The sequence below is a fragment of the Arvicanthis niloticus genome, chromosome 2, assembly GCF_011762505.2.
Source record: "Arvicanthis niloticus isolate mArvNil1 chromosome 2, mArvNil1.pat.X, whole genome shotgun sequence".
NCBI lineage: Eukaryota > Metazoa > Chordata > Mammalia > Rodentia > Muridae > Arvicanthis > Arvicanthis niloticus.
Genome location: NC_047659.1, coordinates 6,489,751 through 6,505,025, shown reverse-complemented (window position 1 = coordinate 6,505,025; position 15,275 = coordinate 6,489,751).

The following is a 15,275-nucleotide window of genomic DNA, read 5'->3' as shown; positions in this document are numbered from 1 at the left end:
TCCCAGGTGTGTCTCACCATGACAGGTTGATTCAGGTTTTAACAAGTTAATTGTACCTGGTTTGCTGTCTGGTGTCTTCAAGACGACAAAGAAAAGAGATTGACGTCATGTTCCTAACCCTCAAGATAGAAAGCCATCCATAACAGAGGCAGAGCCAGGGCCCTGTGGTCACGTGACCTCGGGCAGAGGCAGAGCCAGGGCCCTGTGGTCACATGCCCTCGAGCAAACCCTTTTCCCTCACCAGCCTTGGTAACTGATCTATGAAACTAGAGAACTAGATCCTGAAGAAGACTGCTACAGAACCTTCCAGTGCAGGACTAAAAATGGTCACATGGGCTCCCATGGCCTGTCAGGCGTCCCTGAGTCCCCAGGGTTGTCTGACCTGGCACCTCAGCCAACTCCATGGCCTGGTATCCTCCCTCCCCACTTCCCCACCCATCACTGCTCCCTTCCCTGCCAAAGAGGCTCTGGGAACCAGAGTAGGGTCCAAACAAGCAGCCTTGCTGCCACTTGGCCCTGTTGATGGGAGCGGGCTTTATATACAGAGGCTTTTAAACCTCCCCGCTTCGTCTGAGTATCGATCATCCTGGGGCCTTAATGGGCTGCTTCTAAGATTGTCAGCCGAGGTTCCTCCAGCTCCTATTGTTCTGGGCCGTCTCCCTTCGACTGTGCCTCTCAACTCAGAGCAGGCCAAGAGTCACCACTTTCCTCTGAGGGAGAGGGAACAGGGAAACAAAACCACTGCTCTTTTGTGTGTGAAGGGGGGGCAGGGGGTGTTCTGAGCCTCTGCTTCTCACAGCAAGTGGCAGAGAGCAAGCCACAGAGGGACTCCCAATGAGCTCTTTAGTGGCTACCTTATCCTAGTCTGGCTGAGTCTCAGCCTTTGTTAGAAGGCACAATGGCCACCTCTCTGGCCTGCTTGTGTCCTTGTGTGGGTGACTTGCTGTAGCCCCAGAGGCTTCCTCCTTTTGTTACCAAAAAAACCCCACAAAGCTTCCCCTCAGGGCTTCGCCCTCTCCTTCTTTCTGGGTTTCCTCATCCCTGGGTAGCAGTTTTCTGACCAGCTGTTGTTGTTGTGGGCTCTAACCTGCAGTCAATGTGGTAACACAGGATTGGCTGCCTGTCCTGGGTCCTCTGGCTTTCTTTACAATCAAGTCAATAATAGTGTCACTTCACCCTTCCACCCTTTGTTTTTTGTTGTTGTTGTTGTTTTTTTTTTTTTTTTTTTTTTTTTTTTAGATCCGTGTGAGGCCCAAAGCCCTAAGATTGTCCTCCGATGGGCTATACAAGTGCACAAGTAAACAGTCTCATTTGAAATAGGTGCAGGAGGTAGCTGACAAATGATTCGGTGTTTTTTCAAATACCTACATGGTCTGATGCCTACTTTGGTTGGAGTCTCTTAGTGCCATTCCATATTGTTGGACACAGCATATCTATACCCCCCTGTTCTGTGTCCTGACAGGTGACTTCACTCTCACTTATAGTCCATGGTAAACTGGTATGTGACATTTTCTGTGGCCCCTCCCCAAAAAAATATGACTTCAAGAGGGACTCACAGGCCCCAAGGGGAAGCTGGGAGAAGAACATGCTTGCACTGGGTTGTATGATATCTTTGGTGGCTGAGCCACATCCAGTTAGATGACAGCTGGCCTGAGTCCATACATTCTAACGACCCTCTCCTCAGGCCATCAATAAAGCAGTCAATCCAGTCACTTCCAATGTCATACTGGCCCCAGGGCTGCCTTGGAAGGCAGCCTAGAAAGGAACACGACTGTCCAAGGGATGGACTGAGCATCTACAAGAAGGACATGGTGACAGGCCATAAACAACACAAGCCCCTCAGTCCCCCAGCTGCCTTTGGCCGGTTTCTCCAGGCTCCCTGCCTCACTCACTGTGGATGATGTGGTGATGGGCCTGAAGGGCAGCTGTCCAGGCTCCAGAAGCAGAAGGGAAGTGTCATAGAGACATAGCTCATGGGGCAGACACAGCTCACATGGCAGAGCCAGATGAGGGAAAGGAATTTTAATTTAGGTTTTACATTTTAGTTTTGTTGGGGAGAGGCACAGTATATACATGCCACAGGACACGTGGGGTGAGAGGATAACTTCCAGGACTCAGTTCTCTCCTCCCACCTTGTAGGCACCTGAGAGATTGAAGCCCAGTGGTCTAGTCTGTCAGCAAATCCTTTACATGCTAAGCCATATCACCAGCCTGGGAAAAGAGATATTTTTGTTTGTTTGTTTGTTTGTTTGTTTGTTCGACAGGGTTTCTATGTGTAGTCCTGGCTGTCCTGGAACTCACTCTGTAGACCAGGCTGGCCTCGAACTCAGAAATCCGCCTGCCTCTGCCTCCCAAGTGCTGGGATTAAAGGCGTGCGCCACCACCGCATGGCTGGAAAAGGGATTTTTAAACAAAACATTTTTTCCATTTTATAATTTAGGAAGTAGTAGAACATCAAGATGGCAAGTAAGGACTCTGTGGCAGTTGAGACTGAACCCCAGGCCCTGAGTCTGTAAACCATGAAATGACTTAACACTTCTAGGTTCCCTTCTGAATAGTTGGCCGTAAAGTTAATGGGAGGCCACAGGGACAAACCCACCAGGGCCTCTGTCCCACAGAATTTGCCTTATAGCCACTGTGCAGAACTCCCAAGCTTGCTCTGCACCTGGCTCCCTGGAGATCTGAGAATAAGGCTTGTGTCAGTGTCAAGGTCATGACTGGGAAGACTGGGGCAGGTGACAAATGCTGAGGATGTGCAAGGGACACCCAAAGGACATGGCCTGTGGGTCACGTGCCCCGGTCTCACCTAGTCTCTTTTTCTTTCTCTCTCCACTATTCTGCTTGTTTACAGTTTCAGGAGAAATTCACACATAACTAGTTATCCAAAAGTAGGCATAACATTGGCACATTCCTGATGTATCAATTGGGACTTTAGTTCCAAATCTTCATCACCACCCCAAGGTAGAACTCCCATGACCCTTAGCATTCAGCCCCTCCCCCTACGCTCACCCCCTGCCTTGTCACCCTCTGTCTATGGAGTTGCCTGTCCTGGATAGCCAGAATCTGCATACAAGAAAGGTAACACACTGTCCTCTGGTCTGGCTTCTCACACTTAGCACCAAGAACTCATATCCCTCTGTGTAGCCATCACATCAGTGTTCTTGCATGAGGTACTTTTATGTCATCGTAGCCAAAATGCCTGAGAACACCTTAAAGGGAAGAATTCTTTACCTTGGCTCATGGTTTCTGGCTGGCCCATAAATACTTGGACCCATGTGTGATGAAGAGCATCATGGTGATATTCTTCTCTTTTCTTCCTGACCCATGGCCTATGAGCTGGTGCCACACACATTCAAGATAAATCTTACCCTCTCAGTTTACCCTCTGTGGGACCCTCACCAACACACCCACAGAGGTGCCTCATTGCTCTGCTAGGAGAATCTAAATCCAGTCAAGTTGTCAATAAAGTCCAATCACCGAAGACTCCACTCCTTTCTGTAACTGAAGTCCTTGTATGGCCAACCCACACTTTATTTATCCATCTCCTGCTGACACTGGGATTCTGCCTCACATTTTGGACTGTTGTGGGTAACGCTGCCGTGACGATCAATGTGCACCATGAATGTCTTTGACTGGCACTACAGTCAGGTGTGTGCCTTTGATTAACAACCAGGAGTGCTGCTTTCAAAGCTGCCCCTTTCTCCCCTCATGTCTCTGGGCACATCCTAGCCTATCCTTTATTTGATCCTTCTTATTAACTTAGATGGACACTTAGCCACACTTCAGTATCCAGTCCCATGCCCGTTCTTCCAGGAAGCCTTGCCGGCACACTTGGGCTGGTTCCCTGCCTCTGAGGAACTAGGGCAGGATCTATTATCAGTTGTCTTCAGTGAGATAGACTGTTCTGCTCTGACCACCCTATGCCTTGAGGCCTGAGTCAGTACTGATTGCATAGTAGTCATTTGAGAGAGAGACAGAGACAGAGACAGAGACAGAGACATACAAAGAGACAGAGACAGAGAATAGGCTGTCAGCCTTGAATATCTTCTTTAGTCACATTCTACCGTGTTTTTAGAGACAGGCTCACAGAGCCTGGAGTTCGCAGATGAAGTTTCTCTCCCTGGTCAGTGAGCCCCAGGGATCCTTCTGCCTCCTTTCTGTAATCCCTCCCCACGCAGGGATTACAAGTATAATTACAAGTGTAAATTACAAGTGTGGAAAAGATTTATTTCATTTATGTATATGAATGGTTTATTTGCTTGTATGTCTGTGCACCATGTACATGAAGTCCAGAACTCCCTGGGGAACTGGAGTCACCAGTGGTTGTCAGCATGGGGCTGGCCCAGTACACCCAGAAGTTGGGTTTTGTTGTTGTTGTTTGTTTGGGGGGTTCTGAGGATCAAACTCGGGTCCTCATACTTACAGGGTAAGCATATGACCAACTGAGCCATCTTCCTAGCCCCATAGTAGGCACTTTAAAATGCTTCTTGAGTGACTGTGTAAATGTAGTCTCAGCCATTTCCGATTGTAGTACCAGCCTTGGGTTTGCTGACCTGGGAGCAGTGGACATGTGGCAGGCCAGAGTGGCCTTCCTCAGGTGGGTGGGAACAGCCACCTCTACTTGCTATTCCCAGAAGCAAAGTACCCCTGAGAGACTTGTTGATACAAAATGCCATGTGAAATGAAACCAGAGCTGCCATTAAAAATGATTAATGAGAGTGTCACCCTTCGTCCAGTCGAGAGCCACACTGTCAATATTAATGACCCTCAAGAGCATTCGGTGTGCACACACTGCCTGTTTAGTGCTGTGCTTTGCTACACCATAGTTTCATCCTGTTCTTTTAAGCTCTCTCCTAAAGCTTGGATCCTCCCCAAAACTGTACCTTCAGGGGCAGCAGGCCACAGTTTCTGTGGCTAGCTTGTTCATGAACCGTAACCCTTGTTTCCTAGGCACACAAGTGTCAAGCAGCTCAGAAAGCACCATTCCCTCCCATGCCAGCCTTGAAGCAGGCAAAACGCTCCTTTTGGTCAGTTGTTTTGTAACCCAGTGCCTCGGCAGTTTCTGGGCCGATCAGGACAATGTGGAACCCTGGGGGAGAGAGCGCAGTTTTCCTAGTAAGATGGCAGCTGTGAGAGAATACAGATGCCTCAAAGGAGCTGCTTCCATGGGGGACTGAAAGGACACCATTCACAGGAGAGGCAGAGTGCAGAGCCTGCAGGGCCAGGCGCCTGGTGGCAGCACCAGCTGAGAATACTGGCTGTAATCTGGAAAATCGCCAATTAAACTGCCAGCCCTGAGCTGGGGGCCACTTGGAGCTGTCACATTTACCCTTGGGTTCCTTCCCCAGCACCGTCAGGAAGGAGTAGGCCCCAGAATGACCAGTTTTACTGTTTGGGGACCAAACATTACCCCTCTTTGCACACTCCCTGTTTCTTGTCCTGGTGACATCTGAAGCTTGGGAAGGGAAACTTGTTCCCAGATCCTGCCCATCTGAAACTTCCATGGAGAGAGAAGCTAGCTTTCTCACTGTTACTGAACACGAGCCTTCTTATACAGTGGGCACTCTATAAATGCTGGTTCAGGATTAACTGAGCTACTTACCCTTATATGTAAGTGGTCCTCCAACTATCTCTGCAAATGCCCAGGACAGCTACAGTTGCTTGGGGAGGGGGCAGTGTTTTGGATTTTTTTTTTTGAGTTTATATTCACGAAAGATATATAGATATTAGGCATTTGCCAAGAATTTTGTTGTTGTTGGATCCACAATGTGTGAATTAGCACTTTTAAAAAACAAAACTTTAAATGCAACAGGCATTTTCTGGGGCACTGGGCATGTCCAGGCCTCAGGAAAGTCTGATAGACAGCCAGCTCCTCAGGGCCATAAAAAACTACTTATTCAGGTTAGACCCAATTAAAAGACAGCTGTCCCTGTCCCCCTCGTGCTCAGCAGCACCAGTGTGTGTGTGAGAGAGCACACTACTAGAAAGAATCTCTGACCCTACAGAATGAGTTCACCTCTCACCTGTGACCTTGGAGAGGAAAGAGACAAGCCAAGCAATTTCCTGGTGTCATGGACTCACTGTGGAACACGTATTGTTAGAGCCTTTTGTTTTGAAGGTCAGAAGTTTATTCAAGTGGATCTCATGTTCTCTTGAATCGAACAGTGCTTCCGTCAGATTTGGTGTCACGTGACCAGCTGATGTCACATGTCCCGCTCCTACCCCTCAGGTGGAAGTAGGGTAGAACGTAGGGCTCCCACCTTGCAAGGGTATCCCAGTCAGCTGCTAACTGATCAGACCTGCCTCCCTCCGCTACTTACTCCTGCCTTCAGTCCCTGTTAATTAAACAGCAATTCCCAAAGGATAGCAATTGAATTAGCCAATCATGTCCTCCTAACCTGATTACTGTTCTTAACACAGGTGTCTTGGTGGTGCAGCCCAGCAGGTGTTAATGGGGCTCTGTGTCTGCTCCCTGCCCAAGCCCATATACCCAGTGCCCCATGCCAGATCGATCAGTCACTATCCCTAAATAATGAACAGCCTGAAGCTCAGAAGCTGTTGATGGGGCAGGGACTGCACTCCTCCCAGAATCCCCACCCCACTGCCAGTGCTGGACCTCTAGGTGGCCCCTACAGAACTTGGCTGCACTTTGTGCCTGTCTGTTTCATGTGTTTATCCTGCGGGCCTCTAGTAAGTACTTCATTTTGCCAGCACACTGCCAGGAGCTGGACACAGAAGATGAATACTCAGTGTCCCCTGGTCACGGTTGAGGGGCCTGTGCCTTAACCTACCCTACACAGGGCCGAGCTGAGTCTTGCAGAGCAGGGCTGAAACATCTGGATGAAAATAAAAATAGCTATTAAGATAAAATTCTCATTCCACGTGCACAGTAGTGACTCCTTATTGTATGAGGTTTCTGTGTAGCAGTGCCCATTTCTCTGAAATGAAATTTAATTGTTTTTACTTCTTAATTTGAAAAGTATTCAAATGTGAGAAGAGTAAAGTTAACTCCTCTGTACCCGTCTTCTAGATTCAGCAACTGCCAACACTTTGCCCATTGCTCGTTTTCTACAGGTAGGTTCTCTGATCATGACTGGCATTTTGCCTTGGCCTTGGAGAGGAAGCCACTGGCCTCATGACCCTTCCCCATGAACTACTTGCCTGAGAACAGGCTGCTGTCGTTGGACAGCCTTGTGATGATGGGTAGCTATGAGAATTTTCCTGGATAGATGTGAGCAAATATCTCTTCACCACAGATAGAGCCCTGAAGACAGCAAAGTTTCAACCCAAGTCTAGATTAGCAAACCAGTGAGCTGATGGAGTTTCCCTCAGGAGCTGTTAAAGACAGCTGCATCTGCAAAAAGCCCACCGCAGCCCCAGTGAGGACTCATGAAAGCCATACCCCTATACATACATACATACATCATGAGTTGTATGCTAGCCTAGGATGCACGAGACCCTGCCTCAAAAGAGAAAAGGGAGAAAGGAGTGATGGAGGAAAAAAATTTGGGAAACGCCATGAGGTAATGTGCCAACCGCATAGTCTTCATCTATACCTAGTGGGAGTCCTGCAGAACTGACATATCTTAAGAAGAAATCCACTAAACAGCAGTGAGGACTTGAACTCAGCTCTCTCTGTCTCACTATCCCTGTCATCAACCACAAGACCCAATTCACTCTCCAGGCTAAGGTCCCCACAGCCTCAACACATTCTGAGGCATCATAGTGGAGAAAGCCAGATGGGATGGCCAAACATGCTCTTGTCCACTCTTTAATTTACCTGGGGGCTACTGTGCCCAGGAGGTGAAGTCATCTTGGAGGGTAGCCAGCACCCCTCTGCCACTCACAGAGGAAACACTAATCCTGGGGCTCCACTTTAATGAGGGGTCCAGCTGGTGGGAGCTTTTATTTTAGCAAAGTGTGAATGCTGTTGCCATGAGACGCAGCCTTGTGTCCAGGGAGCAGAAATCACCGGGAAGGGAAGCCACTGTGATGCCTTTCCCTTTATCCGAATTCGGTTTCTCTCTAAGAGTAGCTTCATTTCAGTCTGCATGGAAAATTGGCAAGCCTTCATTAGTGAGCGACAAGGCAGTCTCATAGTCTCCCTTTCCCCTTCCATGTGTGCTCACACTGCCCCTCCTGGGCAGAGAGGAAAGGAAATGGAGATTTTCCCACTGTGGGTGAAAATGGCATCCCAGTAAAGAGAAGATGGTAAGGACCCAGCATACCAGTCATCAGATCTTTGTTCTCAACAGCGCTCTCCTGGGTTCCTGTGGAGGCTTGGCTTAGAAAATCTTGAAGAAAAGTGGGGTTTGAACCCACCCCAGAGGATATGGTATGGTGAACATCCCTGAAGCCACTTGTGTGGCAGGCCACATATGCAGGATTCTGAGACTACAGACCGGGGTCCATTTCTAATTAGCTAGATGACTTGTGGCCAGGTGCTGTGGTTTAGTTTGAGGAGCACTTGTCTAGCTAGCACAGAACCCAAAGCTCAGACATCAGCACTTCATAAACCAGTGTGTTGGCAGTGTTCTGAGTATGGCATTGCTCATGGGTATAAAAGCAGGTGACCCACACACTGCTTTTCCGTGTCCTGGGAGAACAGTATATCTATGTCAGAGCCGAGGTTGTGGGCACCGAGTATTCCTGGAGGAAGCTGATAGTCCAGACAACTATCCAAGGAGAAATGCGTTGTCTGACAATAGGGAGACTTAGATGGAAATTTGATCTTAAGTATTCTAATTGTCAGCATAGTTGCTGTGCCCTGGTCTACACTCTGCTGGCCTGGCCGAGCCTTCCCATAGGAAGCTGGCTGCCCAGCAGCACATGGAGAAGGAGCAGCGGCAACTAGAACTCCACAGCACAGTGTGACAGGGTGCCAGATGGGGACCCATGGAACCAAGTTGTGCAGAGCTCACTGCAGAGGTCACATCTGACTGGCTGCTGCCTCCCTACTCATCTGAGAGTCAGGCCCAGGGCAGGTTTGGCCAGTGTCCTTCACAGCCGCTCTCCAGGGTAAGGCCCATGGCACAGTCCAAGCATGTATGTTGCACATCGGCAGGGGCGACCGAATGCATGCCCTCGACAGTCACAGACTGCTTCCTGTTGTTCCATCTCCTTCCTAGGATGAGGAAATTCAAAGCGGTGAAGTTCCTCAGTCAGACCACCACCAGTGAATCAGTGTGGGTCTGGTTATCTCTCAGTTTTCTCCCTCTCCCTCCCTTCCACCCCTCCCCCTTTCCATCAGCACCTGCTACTTTCCATAGATGCTGGCAGAAAAGGGCAGGTGGATGGGGGATGGGGCAGGTCAGGAGTCAAGTATATCTAACATGCTCTTTGTGCATCTTAAGCTGAAACTCAAGAGCCCCCTGACTCAGCAGGGTATTAATAGCCCTGGACGATCTAGGAGGCTGGCTCTGCCAGGGCTATGAAGTGGAGCTCCAGAAGACTCCCAGTGGCTGCCCAGCAGCCTGTGCACCCTCTACACTAACCTTGTCTGTGTCTCCACACAGGGCCGTGCCTCTGAGGCTCTGAGTTCTTGGAACTGATATGAGTTTGAGACTCAAGCCCTAATACGAGCCTGGCATACGGCCCTCAGTGTGCTGAAGTGTCGGAATGGTCTATATATTTATTTATTGGTTCAGGGGTGCCAGAGGAGCTGCAGTCTTGTGTGTGGATGGCTAGTGACAATGGATTCTTTCTGCAAAATGTTCTGTGGCCCCAGGCTGAGGAGTTCCAGCCCTCAGGTTCCTAAGCCCTCATAGACACGTAGCAGTCTCATGGTGCATACCTGGCCATTGAACCCTGAAAGACATTTCTGGAGCCCTTTCTGACAAACAATTTAAAAAAAGAAAAAAAGAAAGAAAGAAAGAAATCAAAGCCACAACCAGACCTTCAGGCCTGCCTACCTGGCGCCTCAATGTCCCTGGTGGCCTCCCTCACCACCAAAGCCTCTCCTATGCTGAGCTGCTTGTGCATTGTCAGGCTTCTAACCAACCTGTTCCAGATGCCATCTCTCCGCTCCTGGGGGGATCTGTCACCCTGCTGATGTTGGGGAAAGCATCTGAACCAGCTCAGACACTTGCTCAGGTCAGCCCCAGGAAGTGCCAGAGCATTCAGAAACATTAAGTTGGGAGGTTCCCAGAACTCCCTGCCCCACCCTCTCCCTTGGCCACCAAGATCCAAGGCTGCAGTGGGAGCCAGGGCCTCAGCCAGGGGCTGAACAACTCCAGGTTGTAGATGGGAGCAGGAAACTCTGGAGCTTGTGTGGTGTTTGTGGGAACTGAGGGGGGTCAGGGTAACAACTGTGAAGTCTCTGGCCCGGGGGTAAGTCTTAGTACAGAACTTGGGGCAAGTTTTTGCCTCAGTTTCTCAATCTGTAAAGTGAGAGCAACTCTGAGCACCTGCTTCAGGGCCTAGTCCTCAGTGTGTTATTAGGAATGGGGACAGAAGGAAAGGGAGAGTGTGGCTTCTGGCATCACAGTGACTCAAGCTGGCCTGGGCCGTTGAGGTCACGTGGGTAGGCAAGCATACTCAGAGCTCCTCACCCTGTTTTTCACCAAACTGCTTCAGTTGCTCTGGCTTCCGGTGCTGTCTTAGTTTGTTGCCTGACGATTCAAATCCAGAGGAAGAAGCTTTTCCCTGTCTGGGGTGAGAGAGATCTACTGGACAGGAGTCTACTGGACAGGCTGGGGATGCCCTTGAGAGTGAAGAGTCAGCCTGCAGCCTGCATGCAGCCTGATTGCACTGGAGGAGAGCCCTCAGAGGACAGCGCGAGTTCACGGTTTGATCCTCCTGACAAGGGGTTGCTGTTGTGGTTCCCATAGCAGCCATAGAAAACTGGGGTGCAGCAGGCAGTCTGAAATCCCAGGGGTAAGTGCAGGGATTCCAACCAGGCTCTGACCCCAGGACCCCACCATCAATGCTTGGCTTACTGTAAAGTGTGATCATAGATTTTTGATGACCTCAACTGGACAAGAATGGGGCGAAGCGGTCGGTATAAGCCCAGAGCTTCCTGTTCCTACAAAACTTCAGACGCTCCCATAGGGATAGGAAGGGAGATATCTGGAACCATGTCCTTCAGACAACTTCAAAAGAGACCTGTTTAGTCAGAGGACAATCGGCTCTTTGCCAGCTTCCACACCTGGATTTTCTTAATGAAGGGGACCCAGGAGTATGTGTGTGAGGAGCCCCGGCAATAAGGATTCCATAGATGGGAGGGACCCCCCCCCGGAAGGGACCTCCCCACCCCCTATGCCATGGAAAGAGATGTAGTGTGAGTTAAATATGGACCAGCAAGAGATCACGAGTAATGGCCACCAAAGCCAGCAGAGTGAGAGAGACCAGTGGCTTCAGGAGCTGTCTCCATCCACTAAGCCAAAGTCCATTAAGTGAGAAATTCAATATGAATCAGTAGAGCTTCCAGAGGGATGGTACCTGCCACCCTCGGGCCCAGAGCAAAAGGAGGCAGAAGCCAGGGGTGGTCTCAGAGTGGACAATTTAATGAGGAAATTGTTGCTTTGAACAAACAGTGTGAGTGACTAAGAGAGGCCAAGAAGGCTGTTGGAGGATGCCTTCCAGAGTGTCTCTTTCTGAGCAGCTGGAGCTTCCTTTGCTCAGTAGTTACTCAGCTTGCCCACCTCAAACAGTTCCTCTGCAGAGGATGTCCCATGCTTGCTCACGGGTGCTTTGTGTTCCACGCCTGCCTGGGGCTCTCCTGACAATGGCAGTGACCGGGGAGAGTAGGGCTGTGGGCTCTTGCCAGCAGAGCAGGAAGGAGAGGGCCAAGGTGCAGAGCTGGTATTTCTATAACTGGGTCAATTGTTTTGTGATCAGCACATGTCTGAGAGGAAGGGCACATCTGCCATCCTGGCCCAGATCACCTGCTCCATGAGGGAAAACCCGCTTTCCTCTAGGTATGGAGCTGGGGTGGGTGGGAAGCAGCATGTACCCAATGAGACTGTGCTTCCCTCCTGTGGTTTTTTCCTCCACCTTGCTGGTGTGCTGTCTCTCTAATGCATCATCTGCAAACAGCCCTACAACCACCAACTGGGCAGCCCCAGGAGAGTCCTGCACACCTTTCAAGAGGCAGGAGGATGGCCAGGCCAGCTTCTGCTCCCCAGGTTGATGACCAGCAGAAACAGTTCTCAAGTGAGGGATGGATGAGCTTTATGGGATGAGATTGCTTGCTATAACTCCAGTGTGTATGTGTGCGTGTGCGTGTGCGTGTGTAATAAACACATGTGCATGTGTACAGTCATGCTATACCACCTCACTAGCTTGATATTTGTCTGGCACATAGTAGGTGCTTAGTCACCCTTTGTATGATGTGTGGGTAACAGAGATAGTCTCACTAACCTCACTATAGTTCTGTCATCCCTGGGGCCAAGCAACACGCTGCACATAGTAATAAGGACTCAGCTAAGATCCCAGCATTGCTTGGGGAGATGCCCTGGCGAGGTCAGACAGTCACCTGCTCACTGGTAGAAGGTCTCTGTGCATCCTGTCCTAGGACCCCAGTGGAGCCCGAACACCAGGCTCATGGAAGTGACCTTCACTGTTCCCACCAGTGAGGCTTCACAAGCAAGATTTGCTTCTGCCAAGGAGCCCTGGCTTTCCACTAGTCCCTGGGATGGAATGAGACTTGTGGAGCACAGGGCATGCCTGAGTTTCCTGGAAGGAATCCAGAAACTTCTCCATCGGGGCCTTGGGCTCTTCCTCCTAGTCTAGGCTTCACTGGTCTCCTCTCTTTACTACACTGTCATGCTGCCTGGAGGTGACATTCTGACCCCCCTCCCCATTACAGAGATCCTGACCAGACGCTCTGGGGGAAGAGACCCAGTGTCAAAGGCAAGCAACTGAGCGTGTTCACATCCACTCACAGCCTGTTCTGAGCTGACCAAGGGCTCCTTTGGTATGAACTCTACAGGAGGCACCATGCCTCTCCAAGTCCCTGTATGCTTTGCTTGCAATTAGAGACTGCCATTTGAGCTTCCTCACAAGTTACTGAGTGAGAGTACTAAAATAACAAACATATGGCCAAGACCAAATATCAGCGAACCCAGGGTTCCAATGAGACCCTGCCCTGACTGAACAACCCAAGATTGAATCTTTAACTTCGGTGCTCTCCTCTAAATAATGGGGAAAATACTACCCACTCTCACCTGGCAGCGAAGGGTGGAGATGGGAGACCATTAGCAAAGTACCATGGGCCTGCCGGGTGCAAAATGGCAGAGCCATTCCATGGTAATTGCTTTCTAGGAGCCAAAAGCTTCAACCGTTTGTTCATTAAATCTTTACACCAAGCTGAGGTCTTTGGATGGCTAAGACTGGGCAAGATGTGTCCTTGGCTCAAGGTCACAGAACAAGAAAATGGCAAACAGGATCCTGAGCCCAGGGTACCCGACTCTGAGTCGTCAAAATCCCAGCTGCTACTGTTGTTGGTGCTCATTGAAGAAATCCCTGAAGCCAACCTACCATCCCATTCTATAATTTTATTTTCGTGTGTGTGTGTGTGTGTGTGTGTGTGTGTGTGTGTGTGTGTGTGGTGAAGGTTCCTACAGAGGCTAGAAGAGGGCACTGGATTTCCCTGGACCTGGAATTATAGGTGGTTGTGAGCTGCCTAAAGTAGGTGCTGGGAGCCAAACTCAGGTTCTCTGTAAGAGCTTTACTTTTCTCATAACTGCTGGACCATCTCTCTGACCCTCATCATTCCATTTTAATGCTGAGAAAATTGAGGCCCAGAAAAAGGAAGAAAAGTCTAGTTACAGATCTGCCACAAGCTTAAGGTACCTATACAGGAGGTCTGAGGTGTTTAATCGGTTTGTTCCACACTGTTTTACAGTAGAGCTGTCCAGAAAGAGAGGCTATTATGAATGCCACCGTGATTTAGGCAGATCGAGGCAGGAAGGAAGCAGCTTACTCAAGGCTATCCAGCTCATTAGCAGAGAGCCCAGCTCCAGCGCCCTGTGACGCAGAGCCACTGTGTACCACTGCTTTCTGTAGAGGGAAGCTGGTCTGGCTCCGCATCTAGGGGCTCATATGGACTTGTCTGCCAAAGGACTAGAGTCTGCAGGACTCCCGGAACACAGCCAACAGCAGGGAAGGCAGGGCTCCATTGCTCAGAAAGATGGGCAAGGAGCTAGGGCCGGCAAGCCCAGTCTACCCAAAGACTATTAACCCCCTGCCTCTGTGAAGAGAAGTTTATTCAACAAAACGCAGACGAGCTAGGAACACGTCCTGCTCTATGTGAGTCTTGTTGTAGGCTGTGCACATCTTGGGAGATGTGTGGATGAAAGGCGCCATATAAAATGCAATCAATTATGAATCACCATTACTGAATTAATCACATGTATGATTAATACGGTAATAATAATTAATGGGAGAATGATCTAGAGATTACAGCTGAGAACCGGCAGGGAGGAGCTGAATGCAGCTTGCCCGGTGCTGCTGCCTCCTGGAGGCAGCACCCTGGGGAATGCCTAGGGAGTGAGTCCTGTTCTTCATCTCTTGCACCAACACGGGCTGTAGAAATCAAAGACCCTGGGATGTCTCCAAGCCCCTAAATGGTCTCAGATGTGTCCCAGGTAGCTGCCACCAATTCACTTCTATATCTCGACTGGTCAAGGTCAAAGGGACAAAGGGTTTCTCAAGAATCCAAATTTTGGTCTGGCTCAGAGATTGCAGCTACTGTGGGCGTGGCCAGAACGTGAGCCGGCAGCTCTGAGCTCAAGGCTCACTTCCTTGGTGTCTGAGTTCACTTGATGTCTGTCTGTGTTGGGAACCCCGGAGGGCGGGACCTCATCTGTCACCTCTCACCGCAGAGCTAGCAGCTCATTTTCGCATGTGACTTTATAATTTCCTGTTACTTCTTGGTCCTTTTGTTTATTTCCTGATAGCAAAGGATTTGGAAGGCGTTGGGAAGATATCTACGATAAAACCTGTCCCATTTCCCATTCCCTGCTATGGCTTGATTATCTGTCTCCAGAGCCTTTGTATAGTCTCTCTATGTATGTGACACAAGCATATGCACACACATATATGCTTAGACACACATCCCTTTTTAAAAATAAAGACCAGTGCCATATCGCTGCAATGCTCTCTGATGCTTTTCAGTAACAAACTTTCACACACACACAATTCAAATTACAACGGAGCAGTGAGAGCCAGAGTCCCACCAATGAAGATGATTAGGCCGCTGGAGAGAGGGAGCTATCGATGATTTTGGTAGGGGTGTTTATTAACACTTTTCTGCCCCTGGTGCTCAGCTGCTT